General features: G+C 37.6%; 1 protein-coding gene across 10 annotated transcripts in view; it reads right to left on the bottom strand.

Annotated features, from left to right (window-relative positions):
* The window catches only part of SEMA6D (semaphorin 6D), a 607,719-nt gene that overhangs the window by 62,202 nt on the left and 524,057 nt on the right, over window positions 1–21,460 (bottom strand). The window lies entirely within an intron of this gene.

The raw sequence follows: 21,460 nt of genomic DNA, 5'->3' as shown, positions 1-21,460 counted from the left end.
TATTTAAAGGCTTTGTGAGTTCTTTTACTATTTTAAAATTTGAGGAATTGTGCTCATAGCATATCCCAATATGTTCTGAATTTCTGGGTCATAATTACAGAATAAACAGATTCACTTCTCATCACAAATTTTAATTAAGAATTCTAGTTATGCAATTATTTGCTAATGAAAAATAGCTGCTCAGTACCAAAGTACACCATTAAATATGTTTACTCAAAGTTATGTTTTCTAAAGATAGTTTCCATAAGTCAGTTTCTCATTTTTATGTCATCAACCTAATGTTAAAATAAGAGGAAAATACTTATCTCTTATTTTATCAAGCTACGTGGGGATTCAGGAGAAAAAGATAGTCTATAATTGCTGGAAATAAATTAATTTAATGTTAAAGTCTAATTAGTCATGATCTCAGCTCTTCATAAATGTCAAGATACTGAATTCTGTGATTTACCTTTGTTTAGATCCCTTCGTGGAGATACCCGATTGTCCATTCATTGGCTGGGCTTTTGCCTAGAAAAGGGGTCAGTGGAGGCAATTGTTTGCCCCACATTTATTTATTGTGCTTTAGAAAAAACTACCCCAATCTGGGTTACTGATTCCTTAAATATGCTCTTGGTTCCCATGTAGTAGGAGAACACTCAATTTGTTTGCTTTTGACTTATTTGCCAGCTTTTATGTTGATGAACAAAAAATATAAATAAATGAACAAATAAATAATCCATTTTGATATCAGGCAAGTGTGCAGCCTATTGAAGGGAGATATTTCTAGAAATTTCAAACAAAGTTAACCCTTCCAAGTTAAACTGCTAGAAACATACAAAGCCTGAGAGAGACTATGTGCAGAAAGGTTTCCCCTAAGAGACAGTGAGTTTAAAGGGAACAAAAATCAAATCAGGGCATTACAAAATCCAGTCGAGGTGACGAGAAGATATCACCCAGAGAAGAACATAAGTGAAGTGGAAAAGGACAGGATCATTCACTCATTTATCCTTGCATGCACTCATTTTACCATTATTAATAGCAGCAATCTGCTTTGTGTAAAGCAATGTGCAGAGATAAATGAGAAATATCTCGCATTTAGACAGCAACTTCAAGTTTGAAAAGCAGTTTTATCAGTCACAGTCCTGGCAGGAAACAGATGGCACATTCGACTTGGGTAATTTGAGGAGCCTTTAATAAAGAGATTATTTGTAAAGGTGTGGGTAGAGTGCAGGGAACCCACAAGGGAGAGTTACCCTGGGGCCTAACTTCCCCTAGGACCTAAGCAGCCAGAGGAGGGAGTAATTAGCAGAACCTGGAGACATAATGGCGATGTGGAGAGGTCCACTTCTAGAGTCAGAGAGTAGAGAAAAAGGACAGAGAGTGAATCTGGTGGAGCAAGTGGAAATTAACTATTTAATTTTATTTTGAGCCTTAAAGAACACTAAGTGGTAGGGATCTCAATTTAAAAATGAGAAAACTGAAACAAAGAGATTTGTTCATCATAACTTAGTTACATTAGCAGAGCCAGACCCTGAACCTGAGTCTTCTGAATCTCAGGCTGGTGCTTATCACACTGTCTTCCTATTTCCTGCCCTTGGGACTTCCTTATTATACTTATCTCACCACATCACATTATTTACATGTTTTATCACATACTAGACTGACCTCATTGACAGAGAGAAGTAGGTCTTCGTATCATTATTGTCTAGAATAGTGGCTGGGACTGGAATCCTGGAGACATTTGATGGATGCAATAATGAGAGGGTGCACATCCTAACTGGAGAGACAAAATGTTTAGAAGATAACATCATATGTGGCAGTTGATGCTGAATCCAGATGTAGAGAAAGAGTGCTGTAGACAGATGGAAAAAGGGGGTGGGAATAACAGTGAGGTTGTAAAAGACTTCATGATGCGGGGTCATATGAGCTGAGCCAAGCACTATGAAAGACGAATGTCAAAGGTAGAGGACGATAGCCAATGTGGACTGTGGAACTGTGAAGGCGGGAGAGGATGGCAGGGGTGTGGTGGGCTTGGGGCGTGCCTGCCGTTCCTGGAGGCAAAGGAGTAGGAGATGTGACCAGAAGGATGGGCTAGGGTTCTTTATGGGATTTCTGAATTGGCACTTGCTGGAGTTCGAAAGTTTTTCTCAGGGTGTTTAGAAGCCATAGTTTTTTTTTTCTTTTTTTAACATTTTTATTGAAGTATAATTGCTTCACAATGGTGTGTTAGTTGCTGCTGCATAACAAAATGAATCAGCTATATGTATACCTCTATCCCCATATCCCGTCTCTCTTGCATCTCCCTCCCACTCTCCCTATCCCACACCTCTAGGTGCTCACAAAGCACCGAGCTGATCTCCCTGTGCTATGCGGCCGCTTCCCACTAGCTATCTGTTTTACATTTGGTAGTGTATATATGTCCATGCCACTCTCTCACTTTGTCCCAGCTTACCCTTCCCCCTCCCCGTGTCCTCAAGTCCATTCTCTACGTCTGTGTCTTTATTCCTGTCCTGCCCCTAGGTACTTCAGAAGCCATAGATTTTTGAGGAAAATATCATGCTAGCTTTTGAGAGACAGCACTTAAGCCAGAGGGAAGCACAGCTTAGAGAAAGAGGAGGCTTCTGAAGTAAGGATGCTAATATAGGGGTCATGATAGAAGATGACTTTAATGGTGGAATCAATGGAAAAGTAGGGTTACATACCAGTGATGCACCAGAGTGGGCTGATCTTTGAATGTCAGAGGTAGAGATGTGGGAGATTTTTCCAAGTTTCTCTGTCTGGCTGAATTTAAGAAAAGTTGAAGTATTGTAAGGGATGGAGACACAGGAAGTGGAGCAGGTTTGCAGAGGGGATAACTGAGTTTGGTTTTGGCTAAGTGGAGTGTAAAGTGCTGGTATGGTGTCCCTGAGGGGATACCCAGCAACAAATTGGAAATTCTTATTAAAATTACAGCTAGTGGACAGAAGAACTTTCTATCTTCCAGAGAAACACCAAAATCTAAATGAGCCAAACGCTTACAAGAAAGTAAGAGGAAATAATCGAATGATTAGTTTAGCCCACATATCCTCTGAAGTTGCACGTGCTCGGAAACACTGAGGTGAGAAACTTTTACCCTTCCCATTTCTGGACTGTTTTCTCCAACATGGAAACCATATAGCATACAATTATGGAGTTATTCCCATTCCTCAATCATGTCTTACAAACACAGAAAAAGTAGACCCAGCAATTCATCATATTTTATTTAATAGTTTTTTGAGCTAACTGTTCAGTGCTATCTTTTCAGCCTGACACTTTTACTGAAAATGCTGATAGATACTTTTAAAACTTTTCATGAAATTATCCAAAATCATCATGTTAGATTTGCCAAGGGAAATTTTGTCTTTCTTAGTGTGGTGTAGATGAGAAAAATGTCCAAAAATTAGTTTACTTAAACCATTATCACTCCAGGTAAAATTAGGCATCCTTAGGCTCTGATTATCAATACTTGCTGCTAAAGTCTAAATGAACGTAGAGAATACAATGCAGACAAAGCTCTATGATTATAACCTGGGGAGCATCACGGAGGACTTGCTTTGGAGCCGTGTGGCTGACAGGGTCTTTGTGCTCTGGCCAGGTGTCAGACCTGAGCCTCTGAGGTGGGAGAGCTGAGTCAGGACATTGGACTACCAGAGACCTCCCAGCTCCATGTAATATCAAACGGCGAGAGCTCTCCCAGAGATCCTCATCTCAACACTAAGACCCAGCTCCACCCAACAGCTAGCAAGCTCCAGTGCTGGATGCCCGATGCCAAACAACTAGCAAGATGGGAATACAACCCCACCCATTAGCAGAGAGGCTGCCTAAAATCATACTAAGTTCACAGAATCCCAAAACACACCACCAGATGTGGCCCTGCCCACCAGAAAGACAACATCCAGCCCCACCCACCAGAACACAGGCATCATTCCCTTCCACCAGGAAGCCTACACAACCGAATGACCCAACCTCACCCACTGGGGGCAGACACCAAAAATATTGGGAGCTATGAACCTGCAGCCTGGGAAAAGCAGACCCCAAACACAGTAAGTTAAACAAAATGAGAAGACAGAGAAATATGCAGCAGATGAAGCAGCAAGGTAAAAACCAACCAGACCAAACAAATGAAGAGGAAATAGGCAGCCTATCTGAAAAAGAATTCAGAGTAATGATAGTAAACATGATCCAGAATCTTGGAAATAGAATGGAGAAAATACAAGAAACGTTTAACAAGGACCTAGAAGAAGTAAAGAGCAAACAAACAATGATGAACAACACAATAAATGAAATTAAAAATCCTCTAGGGGCTCCCCTGGTGGCGCAGTGGTTGAGAGTCCGCCTGCTGATGCAGGGGACACGGGTTCGTGCCCCGGTCTGGGAGGATCCCACGTGCCGCGGAGCGGCTAGGCCCGTGAGCCATGGCCGCTGAGCCTGTGCGTCCGGAGCCTGTGCTCCGCAATGGGAGAGGCCACAACAGTGAGAGGCCTGCGTACCGCAAAAAAAAAAAAAAAAAAAAAAAAAATCCTCTAGAAGGAATCAATAGCAGAATAACTGAGGCAGAAGAATGGATAAGTGACCTGGAAGATAAAATAGGGGAAAAAACTACTGCAGAGCAAAATAAAGAAAAAAGAATGAAAAGAAATGAGGACAGTGTCAGAGACCTCTGGGACAACATTAAATGCACCAGCATTTGAATTATAGGGGTCCCAGAAGAAGAAGAGAAAAAGAAAGGGTCTGAGAAAATATTAGGAGAGATTATAGTTGAAAACTTCCCTAATATGGGAAAGGAAATAGTTAATCAAGTCCAGGAAGCACAGAGTCCCATACAGGATAAATCCAAGGAGAAACACGTCAAAGCACATATTAATCAAACTATCAAAAATTAAATACAAAGAACAAATATTAAAAGCAGCAAGGGAAAAACAACAAATAACATACAAGGGAATCCCCATAAGGCTAACATCTGATCTTTCAGCAGAAACTCTGCAAACCAGAAGGGAGTGGCAGGACATATTTAAAGTGATGAAAGGGAAAAACCTACAACCAAGATTACTCTACCCAGCAAGGATCTCATTCAGATTCGATGGAGAAACTAAAATATTTACAGACAAGCAAAAGCCAAGAGAATTCAGCACCACCAAAGCAGCTTTACAGCAAATGCTAAAGGAACTTCTCTAAGCAGGAAACACAAGAGAAGGAAAAAACCTACAAAATGACCCAAAACAATTAAGAAAATGGTAATAGAAACATACATATTGACAATTACCTTAAATTTAAATGGATTAAATGCTCCAACCAAAAGACAAAGATGGGCTGAATGGATACAAAAACAAGACCCGTATGTATGCTGTCTACAAGAGACCCACTTCAGATCTAGGGACACATATAGACTGAAAGTGAGGGGATGGAAAAAGATATTCCATGCAAATGGAAATCAGAAGAAAGCTGGAGTAGCAATTCTCATACCAGACGAAGTAGACTTCAAAACAAAGACTATTACAAGAGACAAAGAAGGACACTACATAATGATCAAGGAATCAAACGAAGAAGAAGATATAACAATTGCAAACATTTATCCACCCAACATAGGATCACCTCAATACATAAGGCAAATGCTAACAGCCATAAAGGGGAAATCGACAGTAACACAATCATAGTAGGGGACTTTAATACCCCACTTTCACCAATGGACAGATCATCCAAAATGAAAATAAATAAGGAAACACAAGCTTTAAATGACAAATTAGACAAGATGGACTTAATTGATATTTATAGGACATTCCATCCAAAAAAAAACAGAAAACACTTTCTTCTGTACTGCACATAGAACATTCTCCAGGGTAGATCATATCTTGGGTCGCAAATCAAGCCTTGGTAAATTTAAGAAAATTGAAATCATACCAAGTATATTTTCCAACCACAATACTATACGAACAGATATCAATTACAGGCAAAAATCTGTAAAAAATACGAACACATGGGGGCTAAACAATATGCTACTAAAAAACCAAGAGATCACTGAAGAAATCAAAAAATACCTAGAAACAAATGACAATGAAAACATGACGACCCAAAACCGATGGGATGCAGCAAAAGCAGTTCTAACAGGGAAGTTTACAGCAATACAATCCTACCTCAAGAAACAAGCAACATCTCAAATAACCTAACCTTACACCTAAAGCAACTAGAGAAAGAAGAGCAAAAACCCAACGAAGTTAGCAGAAGGAAGGAAATCATAAAAATCAGATAAGAAATAAATGAAAAATAAATGAAGGAAATAATAGCAAAATCAATAAACCTAAAAGCTGGTTCTTTGAGCAGATAAACAAAGTTGATAAACCATTAGCCAAACTCAGCAAGAAAAAAAGGGAGAAGACTCAAATCAACAGAATTAGAAATGAAAAGGGAGATGTAACAACTGACACTGCAGAAATACAAAGGATTATCAGAGATACTACAAGCAACTGTATGTCAATAAAGTGGACAATTTGGAAGAAATGGACAAATTCATAGAAAAGTACAACATTCTGAGACTGAACCTGGAAGAAATAGAAAATATAAACAGACCAATCACAAGTACTGACATTGAAACTGTGATTAAAAATCTTCCAACAAACAAAAGCCCAACACCAGATGGCTTCACAGGAGAATTCTATCAAACATTTAGAGAAGAGCTAACACCTATCCTTCTCAAACTCTTCCAAAATATAGCAGAGGGAGGAAAACTCCCAAGCTCATTCTATGAGGCCACCATCACCCTGATACCAAAACCAGACAAAGATGTCACAGAGAAAGAAAACTACAGACCAATATCACTGATGAACATAGATGCAAAAATTCTCAACAAAATACTAGCAAACAGAATCCAACAGCACATTAAAAGGATCATACACTATGATCAAGTGGGGTGTATCCTAGGAATGCAAGGATTCTTCAAGATACACAATCAATCTATGTGATACACCATATTAACCAACTGAAGGAGAAAAACCATATGATCATCTCAGTAGATGCAGAAAAAGCTTTCAACAAAATTCAACACCCATTTATGATAAAAACCCTCCAGAAGGTAGGAATAGAGGGAAACTACCTCAACATAATAAAGGTCATATATGACAAACCCATAGCCAACATCGTTCTCAATGGTGAAAAACTGAAACCATTTCCTCTAAGATCAGCAACAAGACAAAGTTGCCCACTCTCACCGCTATTATTCAACATAGTTCTGGAAGTTCTAGCCACAGCAATCAGAGAAGAAAAAGAAATAAAGGAATCCAAATTGGAAAAGAAGTAAAACTGTCAGTGTCAGATGACATGATACTATACATAGAGAATCCCAAAGATGCTACCAGAAAACTACTAGAGCTAATCAATGAATTTGTTAAAGCAGCCAGATACAAAATTAATGTACAGAAATTTCTTGCATTCCTAAACACTAATGATGGAAAATCTGAAAGAGAAATGAAGGAAACACTCCCATTTACCATTGCAACAAAAAGAATAAAATGGGGCTTCCCTGGTGGCGCAGTGGTTGAGAGTCCGCCTGCTGATGCAGAGGACACGGGTTCGTGCCCCGATCCGGGAGGATCCCACATGCCGCGGAGCGGCTGGGCCCATGAGCCGTGGCTGCTGAGCCTGCACGTCCGGAGCCTGTGCTCCACAACGGGAGAGGCCACAGCAGTGAGAGGCGTGCGTACTGCAAAAAAAAAAAAAAAAAAAAAAAAAAAAAAGAAAAAAAAAAGAATAAAATGCCTAGGAATAAACCTACCTAAGGAGACAAAAGATCTGTATGCATAAAACTATAAGACACTGATGAAAGAAATTAAAGATGATACAAACAGAGGGAGAGATATACCATGTTCTTGGATTGGAAGAATCAACATTGTGAAATGACTCTACTACCCAAAGCAATCTACAAATTCAATGCAATCCCTATAAAACTACCAATGGCATTTCTCACAGAACTAGAACAAAAAATTTCACAATTTGTATGGAAACACAAAAGATCCCGAACAGCCAAAGCAATCTTGAGAAAGAAAAATGGAGCTGGAGGAATCAGGCTCCCTGACATCAGACTATACTAGAAAGCTACAGTAATAAAGATAGTATGGTACTGGCACAAAAACAGAAATATAGATCAATGGAACAGGATAGAAAGCCCACAGATAAACTCATGCACATATGGTGACCTTATCTTTGATAATGGAGGCAAGAATATACAATGGAGAAAATACAGCCTCTTCAATAAGTGGTGCTGGGAAAACTGGACAGGTACATGTAAAAGAACTAAATTAGAACACTCCCTGACACCAAACACAAAAATAAACTCAAAATGGACTAAAGGCCAAAATGTAAGGCCAGACACTATAAAACTCTTAGAGAAAGACATAGAACACTATGACATAAATCACAGCAAGATCCGTTTTGACCCACCTCCTAGAGAAAGGGAAATAAAAATAAAAATAAACAAATGGTACCTAATGAAACTGAAAACCTTTTGCACAGCAAAGGAAACCATAAACAAGATGAAAAGACAACCCTCAGAATGGGAGAAAATATTTGCAAGCGAAGCAACTGACAAAGGATTAATCTCCAAAATACACAAGCAGCTCATGCAGCTCAATATCAAAAAAAACAAACAACCCAATCCCAAAATGGGCAGAAGACCTAAATAGACATTTCTCCAAAGAAGATATATAGATTGCCAACAAACACATGAAAGGATGCTCAACATCACTAATCATTAGAGAAATGCAAATCAAAACTACAATGAGGTATCACCTCACACTGGTCAGAATGACCATCATGAAAAAATCTACAAACAATAATTGTGGTGAGGGTGTGGAGAAAAGGGAACCCTCTTGCACTGTTTGCGGGAATGTAAATTGAGACAGCCACTATGGAGAACAGCATGGAGGCTCCTTAAAAAACTAAAAATAGAACTACCATATGACCCAGCAATCCCACTCCTGGGCATATACCTTGAGAAAACAATAATTCAAAGAGAGACATGTACCACAATGTTCATTGTTGTACTATTTACAATAGCCAGGACATGGAAGCAAGCTAAGTGTCCATTGACAGATGAATGGATAAAGAAGATGTGGCACATATATACAATGGAATATTACTCAGCCATAAAACGAAACAAAATTGAGTTATTTGTAGTGATGTGGATGGACCTAGAGTCTGTCATACAGAGTGAAGTAAGTCAGAAAGAGAAAAACAAATACTATATGTTAACACATATATTTGGAATCTAAAAAAAAAAAAAAAAAAAAAGGTTCTGATGAACCTAGGGGCAAGACACGATAAAGACGCAGATGTAGGAATGGACTTGAGGACATGGGGAGGAGGTAGCTTAAGCTGGGGCGAAGTGAGAGAGTAGCATTGACATATATATACAGTAGCAAACGTAAAATAGATAGCTAGTCAGAAGCAGCCACATAGCACAGGGAGATCAGCTTGGTGCTTTGTGACCACCTAGATGGGTGGGATAGGGAGGGTGGGAGGGAGACGCAAGAGGGAGGATATACGGGGATATATGTATATGTATGGCTGATTCACTTCATTATACAGCAGAAACTAACACAACATTGTAAAGTAATTAAACCCCAGTAAAGATGTTAAAAAAAAATAAAAGAAATACAATTCAGTGGCTTCTTCTCTCAGTTATCCTGGACAACGTGAACATCACCATTTTACTTGATTTGAAATGTTAACATGAAATATAATAGAGAGTGGATCATTTCAGAGTAAGAAATCACATCTTGACAGCCAGGTGATGAAATTCTATAAAGATTAGATCACTTCCAATTCTCTTTACGAAAAGTTCTAGAAAAAATAGAATATGACTTTAATACTTCAAGGACAGTTTTCCTTTTTATTTAGAAAAAGAAAGGTTATGAAAAGTGAGTGGGGGTCCATGATCATCATGATATTATGTAATGTTCAGGGTGAGCTTTGAAGTAACAGTATTTTCAAGAAAATTTATAATGTAATAGAGGGTTAGAAAAATGGCCACTTTATTTTTTCTTATAGTGATTAGTTTTCATTTATATTATGTACATCATTTGAAAACATATAGTGTTTTCATAGTATTTAGCGGGGAGAGAGAGGAGGGCAAATGGGCAGGGGGGCAGAAAAGAAAAAATAGAGCAAAAAAGTGAAAGAAAAGGAAGACAAATAAGAAATCTAATTAAATTTAATGACACATTTCCAAGAAAAAGATATAGTCTTTAGCAACATCTGCAGTTTCAATTTCTAAACTGCAGGTACTTACATAGGTAGGTACTTACTTTTTTTTCTTTTTGTTTTATTATTTGCCATGAATAGAAGAAGAAATAAAATAGATATAAGTATTTGTTAATTTCATGCAAACCATTTCAAATTACACAGAATGTTATAGAATGTATACTTAATTACACAAGCAACCTTTGTATTAAAACCATCACTTTATTGCCCTCTATAAACATTTTATGAATCCGTTTAGTTTATGGTTAAATTAAGAGGAAATGAAAGGCAGGGATAAACTACAAAGGATTCTTTCTTTATCTTTTAAACCGACTTCATTAAAACTGTAATTTAGTGCGATGTATATCTGAGCAATCCAAGAGTAGAGATGGGACAAAGCTACACTTGTATTAGTCAGTCAAATGTTGAAAAAGTAGTGTTTGGCTTTTGATGAATATTTAATATGCCAGAGAGCTCTCAAGATTCCACTTTAGCAGTGAGATCTGGAGCAGTTTTCAGCAGGGACTGAATTGCTGATCTGGCCTCTTGAGCTCCCCTCTACCACTTTTCTCCCTCTGAAATTCCTTAAGTTGCAGAGAGGTAGAGAAATACAACATCCTGTTGCCCAAACAGTCTCTTATGTGTGCTCAGTAAATGGAGACAATCAGGAAAAGGACTTGGGACTGAGGCAATCCCCACTCTAGGGAAGGAGCAGGTTCCCCTGGGTTTGAGGAGTATGGCTACCCAGCAAAGGTTTCTGACTCCCTGGTAATGGCCTTAAGACTTGAGGGCTTGATGGAAAGCCAGCATTTTTCATACTGCAGCAGAGAATTTGGCCCTGATTGGAACACCCCCTCCCTTGCCTCTTGATCAGCCCAAGTCAAGACAGTTCTTGTGGGACAAGAACACAGGACTTTCACAGAGGTCTGGCCTTAGGGATTCCTACAATTCAGAGGGCTTGGGAAAAGCAAGGATTGAGAAGGCCTGGTGTGATTAACAAGTGACTGTCTGGTTAAAGTGGGAAATGGGGTAAAAAATCTTGGGGGTAAAAAAATCAGGGAAGAATGAATTCTAAAACCCTCTGCCAAAGATTATGGAAATTATTAAACCATATATTGCTTTATTCAATTATTTTCTTAGGGTGAGTGCAAAGAGCACAGGTTTTGGTGTTTTGCTTAGCCTTGGTATCCCAACAATTCCAAGTTTCAGTTTCCTCTTCTGTAATGTTGATATAATATGTAACATGAGGTTATCATTAGGAGTAAAGTAATTAATTTTGTGAGAACATATGTAAGTTTTATAGAGTAAAACTGTAAAAGCCTATATTAAGGTTAGATATTACTAAAGTTCAGAGACCAACATGGTGGCCATACAGCACCATGGGGTGCTTTGTTAAATGTTATGCACCACACCTGCCTCTCTTCCTTCTCCATTACTGATCTGTCCCTCTAGTGTCCTTCTCTCCTCTCTCATGAGCACCACTGCTTTAGTGACCCACTGTTATACTGTGTCTCATAAGTTCCTCAGAGTAATAAAGAGGGTAAAAGAAATTGCCCCCAGCAGTAAGAACTAGAAAGAAGGGGCCATATTTGTATCCCTAGTGCTTAGGTCGGTGTTTGGCTAAATACATATTTATTGAAAGGACGATTTGAGTGATAACACAGAAATTATTACCAGAAAGGTGAATGTACTTCTACCACTACAGTACATCTGTTAACTTGAAATACATCTTGAGTACAGCACTGAAACAAAACTCCAATAGGATAATGCTTTAACATGATCAAATGTAAACTGCTCAAATCGAAATCCAACTCAGTTCTTAGTGGTAAAATCCAAGAATTCCTCTTAAAGAAAAAAAAAAAGCCATGAACATCAGTCATCAATTGCTACTATTATCTACTATGATTTTGAATGTGCTGCCCAAAGCAATAAATCAAGAAAGTGAAAAATAATCATCAATATATTAGAAAGAAGGAGGAGAACATGGTAAAAATTTTAGAATAACAGAGTTTAGCAAGATTAATAGTTCATAAAATAATGAAAAAATCACGAGCTTTCCTATAAGCCAAATACCACACAGATATTGCAATGTTTATTGGGAAAATATTCCATTCACAAAGGCTAGTTACACATAGGTTATCTGAGGATAAACTTGGAAAGAAATGTGCTGAATATATATGAAGAAAACTGTAATGTTTTTTCTGAGGAACATGAAAGGAGATGGGTAAATGAAGAAGATTTAATTCCTACATAAGAAGTCTCAATGTGATAAATATGTCTATGATCTCTAAATTGATCTCTAAATTAATCTCTAAATACAGTGTAATTGGAATTAAATTCACAATCCTTGTTTTTTGGTGTTGGGTTACTGAAGACTACTTTAAAGAACACTTAGAATTATAGTATACAGCTAGTTTGGATAGTTCTGGACAAAGAAAATAGCCCTTGCCTACTCATGTAATAACATGTATTTTAAAGCTACAACTATTTTACATTTGGTAGTGTATATATGTCCATGCTAAGATAGGGAAGATGGGAGGGAGAGGCAAGAGGGAGGAGATATGGGGATATATGTATATGTATAGCTGATTCACGTTGTTATAAAGCAGAAACTAACACACCATTGTAAAGCAATTATACTCCAATAAAGATGTTAAAAAAAAAAAAAAAGCTACAACTAAAACAGTGCTACAGTGATGCAGGAAGAAGCATCCAAGTCAATGAACCAGAGCAGAGGATATGGATAGACACACATATTAATGTACAAACTAAATTCATCCTAATATGCAAACTAAACATAAATATGGTAGCATTTCAAGCAACAGCAAAAGGATAAATTATTAAATACCCAAGCTGAAACAACTGGCTGTCCATTTTGGAAAAAAAGCTGGAATTCTCTTTCACATTTGATTGCCTACCCCAAAAATAAATTTCTAATGGATCAAATATCTAAATTTTAAAAAGAGATTATAACAAAGTGTAAGTGATTATTTCCACAAACCTAAAGTAGGGATAGAGTTTCTAAATATGACACAAAACCAAAAATCATAGAGAAAAAGACTGGTATTTTTACTATAAAAATACAGAAGATTATATATAGTGAAAAACACAATAAAACTTGAAAATACTAACTAGAAATTGTTTGCAAGAACAAAAGTATCATTATTTTTTAAAATAACAGCTGTATTGAGATATAATTCACATGCTACGAAACTTATTCTTTTAAATTATATAATTCAGTGGTTTTTAGCATATTGATAGAGTCATGTACCCATCACTACAATCTAATTCCATCTCATCACCCCTAAAATAAACCCTGTACCCCTAAGCAGTCACTCCACATCCCTCCTTCCCCTGTCCCTGGTAACCATGAATCTATTTTCTGTCTCTAGATTTGCCTTTTCTAGACATTTCATACAAATGGAATCATACAGTATGTGGCCATTTTTGTCTGGCTCCTTTCACTTAGCACAAAATTTTCAAGGTTCATGGTTCATCTATGTTGTATCACATATCAGTACTTTATTACTTTTATGGCTGAATCATATTCTTTTGTATGGATAGACCACATTTTGTTTATCCATTCATCAGTTGATGGATGTTTGGGTTATTTCTACTTTTTGGCTATTATGAATAATATTGCTGTAAACATTTATATACAAGATTTTGCATGGATATATGCTTTCATTTCTCTTGGGTATATACCTAAGAGTTGAATTGCTAAGATAACCCTACATTTCATTTTTTAAGGAACTGCCAAACTGTTTTCCACATTGGCTTCATAATATTATATTCCTACCAGCGATGTATATGAGGGGTTCTAATTTCTCTCTGTACTCACCAACATGTGTTATTGTCTGTCTTTTTGATCATAGCATCTTAGTGGGTGTGAAATAGAATCTCACTGTGGTATTGCTTTTCATTTTTTAATGACTAAAGATGTGGAATATCTTTTCATGTGTTCATTGGCCATTTGTATATTTTCTTTGGAGAAATTATTCAAGTTCTTTTGCCCATTTATAAATTGGGTTATTAGTCTTTTAAATTAATGAGTCATAAGAGGTCTTCATATATTATGGATGAAAGCCCCTTATAAGGTATATGATTTGCAGATGTTTTCTCTCATTCCATGGGGTGTCGTTTCACTTTCTTGATGGTGTTCTTTGAAGCACAAATGTTTAAAATTTCAGTGAAGTCCGACTTACCTATTTTGTATTTTGTTGTTTGCGCTTTAGTGTCATATCTAAGAAACCATTGCCTAATCCAAGGTCACAAGGCATTATGTTTTCTTCTAAGAGTTATAATAGTTTTAGCTTTTACATGTAGGGCTATGATTCATTTTTGAGTTAATTTTATACAGTGTGATGTAGTGGGTCCACGTTCATTCTTTTACAAATGAAAGGACTAATATTCTTTTTTTTTTCTTTTTTTTTTTTTTGCATTACGCGGCCACTGTTGTGGCCTCTCCCGTTGCAGAGCACAGGTTCCGAACGCGCAGGCTCAGCGGCCATGGCCCACGAGCCCAGCCGCTCCACGGCATGTGGGAGCCTCCTGGACCGAGGCACGAACCCGCGTCTCCTGCAACGGCAGGCGGACTCTCAACCACTGCGCCACCAGGGAAGCCCCAGGACTAATATTCTTAATATATTAAGTGCACTTCAATAATAAAAAATGAAAATATGCCAATAATAAAAAGGCAAATGATATTGAGCAGGTAATTTCAGCCAACTGACCTATAAAAAGGTAACAATTTCATCATTAATCAAAATGCAAATTAAAACGAGTTATCATTTATATTCAATAATGTTGGCATTAATTATAAAGAATGATAAAATCCAAAGTTGAATAGTTGAATATGTATGGGCACATGAGCGTTCTTGTATGTATTGGTGGGAGCAATTTGACACTATGTACTTGAATGTAAGATGTACTTATCCTTTCAACCAGAAGGCCCACCTCTGTGAATTACTTCTTTTAAAAAGAATTAGGCAACTGCCCATAAATGTATGTATACTTAAGTCTATTTATGATAGCAATAAATTTCAAACAACCTAAAATATCTATTAATAGGAGAATATTTAAATTATGGTGTATTCAGTCACTGGAATACCATACAACTATTTAAAGTGATGAGATGTTAATATTTTGTGCATAGAACTACATCTACTATATACTAATATAAAAAGATAAGCTGTAGAACCTCTTATTTCATATGTTTTCGTTTCTAAAAAACAAAACCAAAACGAGGAGGGTGTGCGTCTGTGTATAAATCAAAATGTTAAAACCCCTAAGTTTTTATAAAAGGTAATTGTCTTTCTTCTACACACTTCCATGTACTATCAGAAGTATTCTTTCATTGAGTAGGGATTAATTTTATTTGCAGCCAAAACTTAATCTTGATTAAGAAAATCTAAAACCTTGTAAAACTTTTTAATATGTTCCCACATAATGATGCACACATAAACCTACCCCATCTTCCCTTCTCTCCAAAAAAGAGAGAAAGAAAACTGGGCCATTATTTAGCGTTGGACTGATATGTTATTCTTATCTCTACTAATTGATTTGGATATTTCAGGGAGGGTTTTTTTTGCCAGATTTATCTAGATTATTGTATGAATTTTCTACTTTCCTTTATGAAAATATAAGTTCAAAGAGTAAAAGCCATCTTACAGGCATCATTTTTCCCTCCAGGAAGTTTCTGGAAGTTGTCAGAAAGTGAGTTGTTTAATGGTGGGTTCTTTTCTCTTTTTCCATAAAAATAGTGACATATAAGAACCTTTACATAGAGGACCAAAAATGTGTTATGTTATTGATTATGACATAAATAACAGCTGTAGCCAATGTCATAAATTCAAATATGTAAATATGTATCTTTATATTTACTTTAAATAGCAAAATTATATTTCAGGTCCTATAAAAATAGCATGCAAATATTTTTATTGATTACACAAAAGGCCCTGAAGTGCTATAAAATGAATGTATAGCCTATAAAAATACAATCCATCAGGACATAAATTACAGTTAGCTAAAGCTAATGGGCTAGCTACAGTAAACATTAAACTCTTGATTAACAATTGTACACCTGCTTTAGAATTTAGAAGTTCTTCTGGAGGATTATTTCAATAGACTGTGTCTTTTTTAAAAAAGTTGTACATGGAATTATGAAATAAGAACTTTTTACTCTTAATAATAAATTCATGGAGCTGTATTCAAAAATTTTCCATCTGTCCTTTTCTTTAAACATACACACACATTGCATCATAGTCATTTTGGGAAAGTACTGACAAACACTGTGCTATAAGTGGGGGATTAGAAAGTAGGAATATCTCGAATTAGGTTTTCTGGCTTTTCCTCTGTTTTCTTTTCTCCCCTAGATGTTTCCTTTCCTTTCCTACTGAACTGATGTTAAATGTAAGAGGGCAACTTAAGCTACATGTGTAGGTATGGCTTGGACAGACAGCCACTACTCTCTGTTTCTGGTAACTTATGTTTCTAGGATTCAGTTTTCTGATATGTTAATAAAAAGAGTGCCAAATATCTAAGGTCTTTTTAGAGGTAATTTGGTATAGTGGAAAGAGCACTGTGTAGAGATAAATGAAGCTGAGTTTATATCCCAATTTCTTGGAAACATTACCTCGATGAGTTTTAATGTTCTTATGTATAAAATAAGAACAATGCCAATCCTAATAGGGTTGTTAAAGACTTTATGAGATATCATTGGCCAAGCACTACCATAGTGCTTGGACATAGCAGGGTTGCAATAATTATTAGGTCTCATGTTCTTTTACCTAAATCCTATTGAGGTAGGAGATAGATGGGCTCCAGGACGGGACAGCTGGTATCTGTCAAGTGGAGTAAAATTGAAGCTCTGTTTCCCCCAGACACTCCAAGGACAAAGCTAGTGGCAGAACCTGAGCTCTGCTGAAGTAAAGAGATAAGATGACCACTCCTGAGGTCAAGGAAAACTTCCCTGTCTGCACATGCACAGGAAGGTTCCTTGGAGGTCAAAAAGGGAGGGGGCGCCACCCCATAATAAGTGTGGACATACCCCCAAAGGTCTCTGCATTGGGATCCATCTTAGCAAAAAGTTGCGCATGCATGTTTGGGAGGGTCCTAGAATAGGTCAGGTGTGGGAAAAGAAATGAGATAACTGGCCAAAGGTAAACAAAGATCCAGAAGGACTGTCGTATATAAGTGATTTAAATCACCTCTTTACTGTGCTCCTCCTCATTAGGAAGGCTGCCCACACCCTTTCTCTCTGGGTGTGTATTTCTGCCTTGCTTCAGTCTTAAATAACGGTTTCTCTGTGTGCTCTCCCATATGTTGTGCTGGGTCTCTAATAATAAATTTTGTACCTGTGTTTACAGTTTTTGCCTCCTTGAAACATTTTTGCTTTCAAACTGGGTAAGAACCAGGGAACTTTGCTTCTAGCCTCTAGCCCCTGGTGGACTAGTGGCTAGGTACAATTCCTGGACAGGGAACTAAGATCTTTCTTCAGGACCACTCACTGCTGTCTCTCTGAGATCATTATGATTACATAGGGATTAGTTTCAGAGATGAAATTTAAGTGCCCATTGAATAGTATTGAATAAAAGGAGAAGTGAAATAAAGGCCTTTGAAAGGCTGGCATAGGCTTACCCTACTCATCATCTCTGGTCTGGCTACAGAGTAGATGTTCAATAAATTATATAAATAATGAGCAAAAAAAGCCATTTAGTCATTACTCTTTTTTCAGATTCTCCCTCTTTCATAATCATAGTCACTTCCCTTGTGCCTGCCTTTGCTCTCACAGCCATTTTTAAACTTTATTGAATGATACAGTGGACAATGTCACAGCTACTACTCTGGGGGTAGTGGTAGGCCTAGAAAACCATATATTAGGGACCCAGTTAGTCTCTAGTTCATGGGAGGCAAGTAAGTGTTATGTATTATGCCAACTCTGATAGTGACTACGTGGGATGCTGCACTGGCAAACATGCTATGGCTACAGAAGGAAGCATGGGGAAAGAGTACTATGATTGATTAGTTATGCCTGCCATGGGTACAGCAAGAAGGACTAGATGCCTGTGTTCCATGTATTTCTATTTCACATGTATGAAATAGCTAAACTAGAGGGAAAAATGGAGGAAGGGAAAAAGTAACAGGTGATTTACAGACAGGAAGAGAATAATCAAGTTTATAAATGTTTCTCATTTAGTAGATTCACATTTTTAGGTCCCATCTACATCAAAAGAAATTAATTTCCCTCTTGAGAAGTTTTCCTTGGTAGGAAGATTTTAATAGCCATGCCTTAAAGAAGTCTTAAGAAAGTTTTATTTTTTATTGCTAGAGGTTTTATGGTAGAAGCAAAAAGCATTTATAAAATTTTGTTCTTGACATTGGAGAGTCTGATCATTTTGTCTGTTAAATAATACCTTAGTTTACACTGGCCCTCTTTTTCTCATCTCTTCCATTGGTTACGTAAAGATAGAGGCAGAACATCTTAAATAGCTTGCATTTAAATGTTTATTGATCATCCCCCTGACTTCATCATGAGCACTGTCCAAATACTATATTTCATGGATTATGCAAAAAATATGTAATCCTAAAGGAATCTCACCAAACCCATAGTTTAATAATAAAAAGTAGTTATTTTGAGGGGAAATGAAAAAGTGCACATAGTTTCTACATGCATATGTTAAAGGTCAAGTGATATTTGATAGAAAGATTGAAACCTGAACGGATTCTAAAGATCATCTATGACCAAGTCTTCTAATTTACTGATGGGAGAACTAAGGCTCAGGGAAGTTAATGATCCTTTGGCCTTAGTGAGTGAGGTAAGCATCATATTGAAATGGAATCCAAGTTTCTTGGCACTAAGTCATAGCATTTGCTACCAAATGTTACTGCCCCTGAAAAGAGCCGTGTCAGAAATAAGATGGTAAGTATCTGTAGTAAGATGCTAGGAGGCTTATCGAAGGGAAAGGGGTAGGTAGGTTAAGGTGGAAAAATGAAGAAGGTGTAATCACTGTTACACATAAAATTAGATTAATTAGAATTAATCTCAAGTCAGCAGAGCTTCTCAATATAGGAAGAAAGATTTTGAAAGAGACTGAGGGACATTTGAAAAACAATGGGCTAAAGGGATTTTGGAGTCTGAATTCTAACAAATGTAGTTTATTGGATTATTATCTGAAAATAAGTAAAACTAGGATGAACCTTGGAATCCAATGAGTGTTAGCCAATAATCAGCCAATGGGAAAACCTCTCCCACTAGCAAATGCCACAACCTTTGCTAGTGGGAGAGAAGAGGCAAGAGGTTAACTAGGGCCACAACCCATCACTGTGGGCACTCTGGGTGTCCTGAGAAGTTCTTATGGGGAGTTCACAGAGGAAGGCAAGGCAGGATTTGCTCTTTTTAGGAGAGTAGGGTAACTGCTAACCCTAGAATACATATCAGAATACCTCTGTGAACAGTCATGGCCTTCCTGTGCTTCTCTGCTATGGCACTGAGGAGAGATACTCAGGTCCTTACATCCTGTTCTCTTGCCTCCAGCAAGTTCATAGACTTGCATTGCCCTTGCCTTTCCTGCACAAGGGAAGTGCTGCTGACACACCTAGCATGTTCTTTAAAACCTGGGCCTGGTGTGAGAATGAAGAGAAGCAGTAAATACATCCTCTTCCTATTTGGTAATTAGATAATTTTATAAAATATATTAGACACTTATGAAGAGACAAGCACATCATCACATAGTAATAGGGGCCTGGGTAGGACTAACAAGGTGATAATGATTGATTACTATGATAATGATAATAATAGCAGTTTCCATGTATTGAGTCCCTATTGTGTCAAGTACTTAAACAGATACTTTACAAATGTTAGTCTTTATAACAAATCCATGAGAGAGGCATTATTATCACCAGCATTGTATATATATCCATGAGATGTGTAGGCTGTCCCTAGAGCAGTGGTTCTAATGCCAGGTCTGTCACTACCTGTGTGACTTAGAGAAAATAACTGAACCCTTGGAGTTTCAGTTTCTTATGTGCAAAATGGGAGTATCAATTCCCACGTGGTAAGGCTGTGGGTGAAGTGCCTTTCACAGCACTTGGCCTCCAAGAAGCTGCAGAGCAGATGTCAGATCTTTACCATGGCTCCATCCTTTCTCTTCATCTTGGCAGCAAGAGAAGTCACTAGGAGCTTCTGCCAAGTTTTCTCACCACAGAGAACCCCTCTTGCTTCCCCCTCCCTCCCCTACTTCTAAAAATAGCTGCTGAGAGTTGCAGTCCCTGAGCGCAAGGTCTACAGTGTGCTGTTCAGGCTGAGAGAAACCCCTGAAAGTCCCCCCTCCATCCTGAACTTAGCAAGTGGTCTCATTGCTCAGGAGACGTTCAGAATTTCAGTGTCAGGTCAGGTAACTTTGACTCTGGGGATGGGTGGAGACTGCAGAACTTCCAACCAACACCTGGAGGAGATAATATAACCTGGTGGATTTGAAGCCTGAGTCATCTGAAGAGAGTTTGGCTTGAAAGCACGTTTTTACCCTAGTAAAAGCCTGGGGAAAAAAAGCCTGGAGTTCAGATCACCCTCTTAACCAACCAATCATCAGCTGACATCAAGGAAGCACACTGGAGGTGAGTAAAGAGAAGACTTCTCTTGTGCTAAGGAAAAATATATTTCCTAGTGGGTAAAGGACAGAATTAAACATTGTAGATATGCACGCACACTTGTAAACATATTTATGTTCTCTTTTGCAACAAATGTTTGCAAATGTTTACTAAAACTACCAATGACGTGATCCTAACAATATATTACTGAAACTTATGCTTACTGGATATAGTGATGGCATACTGGTTGCAAAAATGTCAGCTTAGTTTATCACAGATCAATAACTCATTACATGTTCCAGAATATACAAAAATCCAATATGAATCAACTTCCTGTCACATCCAGGCATTCAAATCCCACACCAATATGGACCGTCACTCATGTGACTTCATATTTTCTTCCTGTACTAGCTCTGGGGATTAAAATACATTTTATCTTTTGTTAGATAGAAAAATAATAAATGTTATGTTTAGATTTCATGTGGAAATTTCGAGAGTTGAAGGGAAGGCATCAGATGATGATAAGAATTAAGAACTTCATTTAACAAGACCTATAAATTGTGTGTGTGTGTGTGTGTGTGTGTGTGTGTGTGTGTGTGCGCGCGCGCGCATATGTGTGCACACAACTCTCTTCCTAGTTAGAAGT

The sequence above is a fragment of the Kogia breviceps genome, chromosome 3, assembly GCF_026419965.1.
Source record: "Kogia breviceps isolate mKogBre1 chromosome 3, mKogBre1 haplotype 1, whole genome shotgun sequence".
Classification (NCBI taxonomy): Eukaryota; Metazoa; Chordata; class Mammalia; order Artiodactyla; family Physeteridae; genus Kogia; species Kogia breviceps.
The sequence above is the reverse complement of the archived record's forward strand: the minus strand, read 5'-3'. Positions and strand labels throughout refer to the sequence as shown.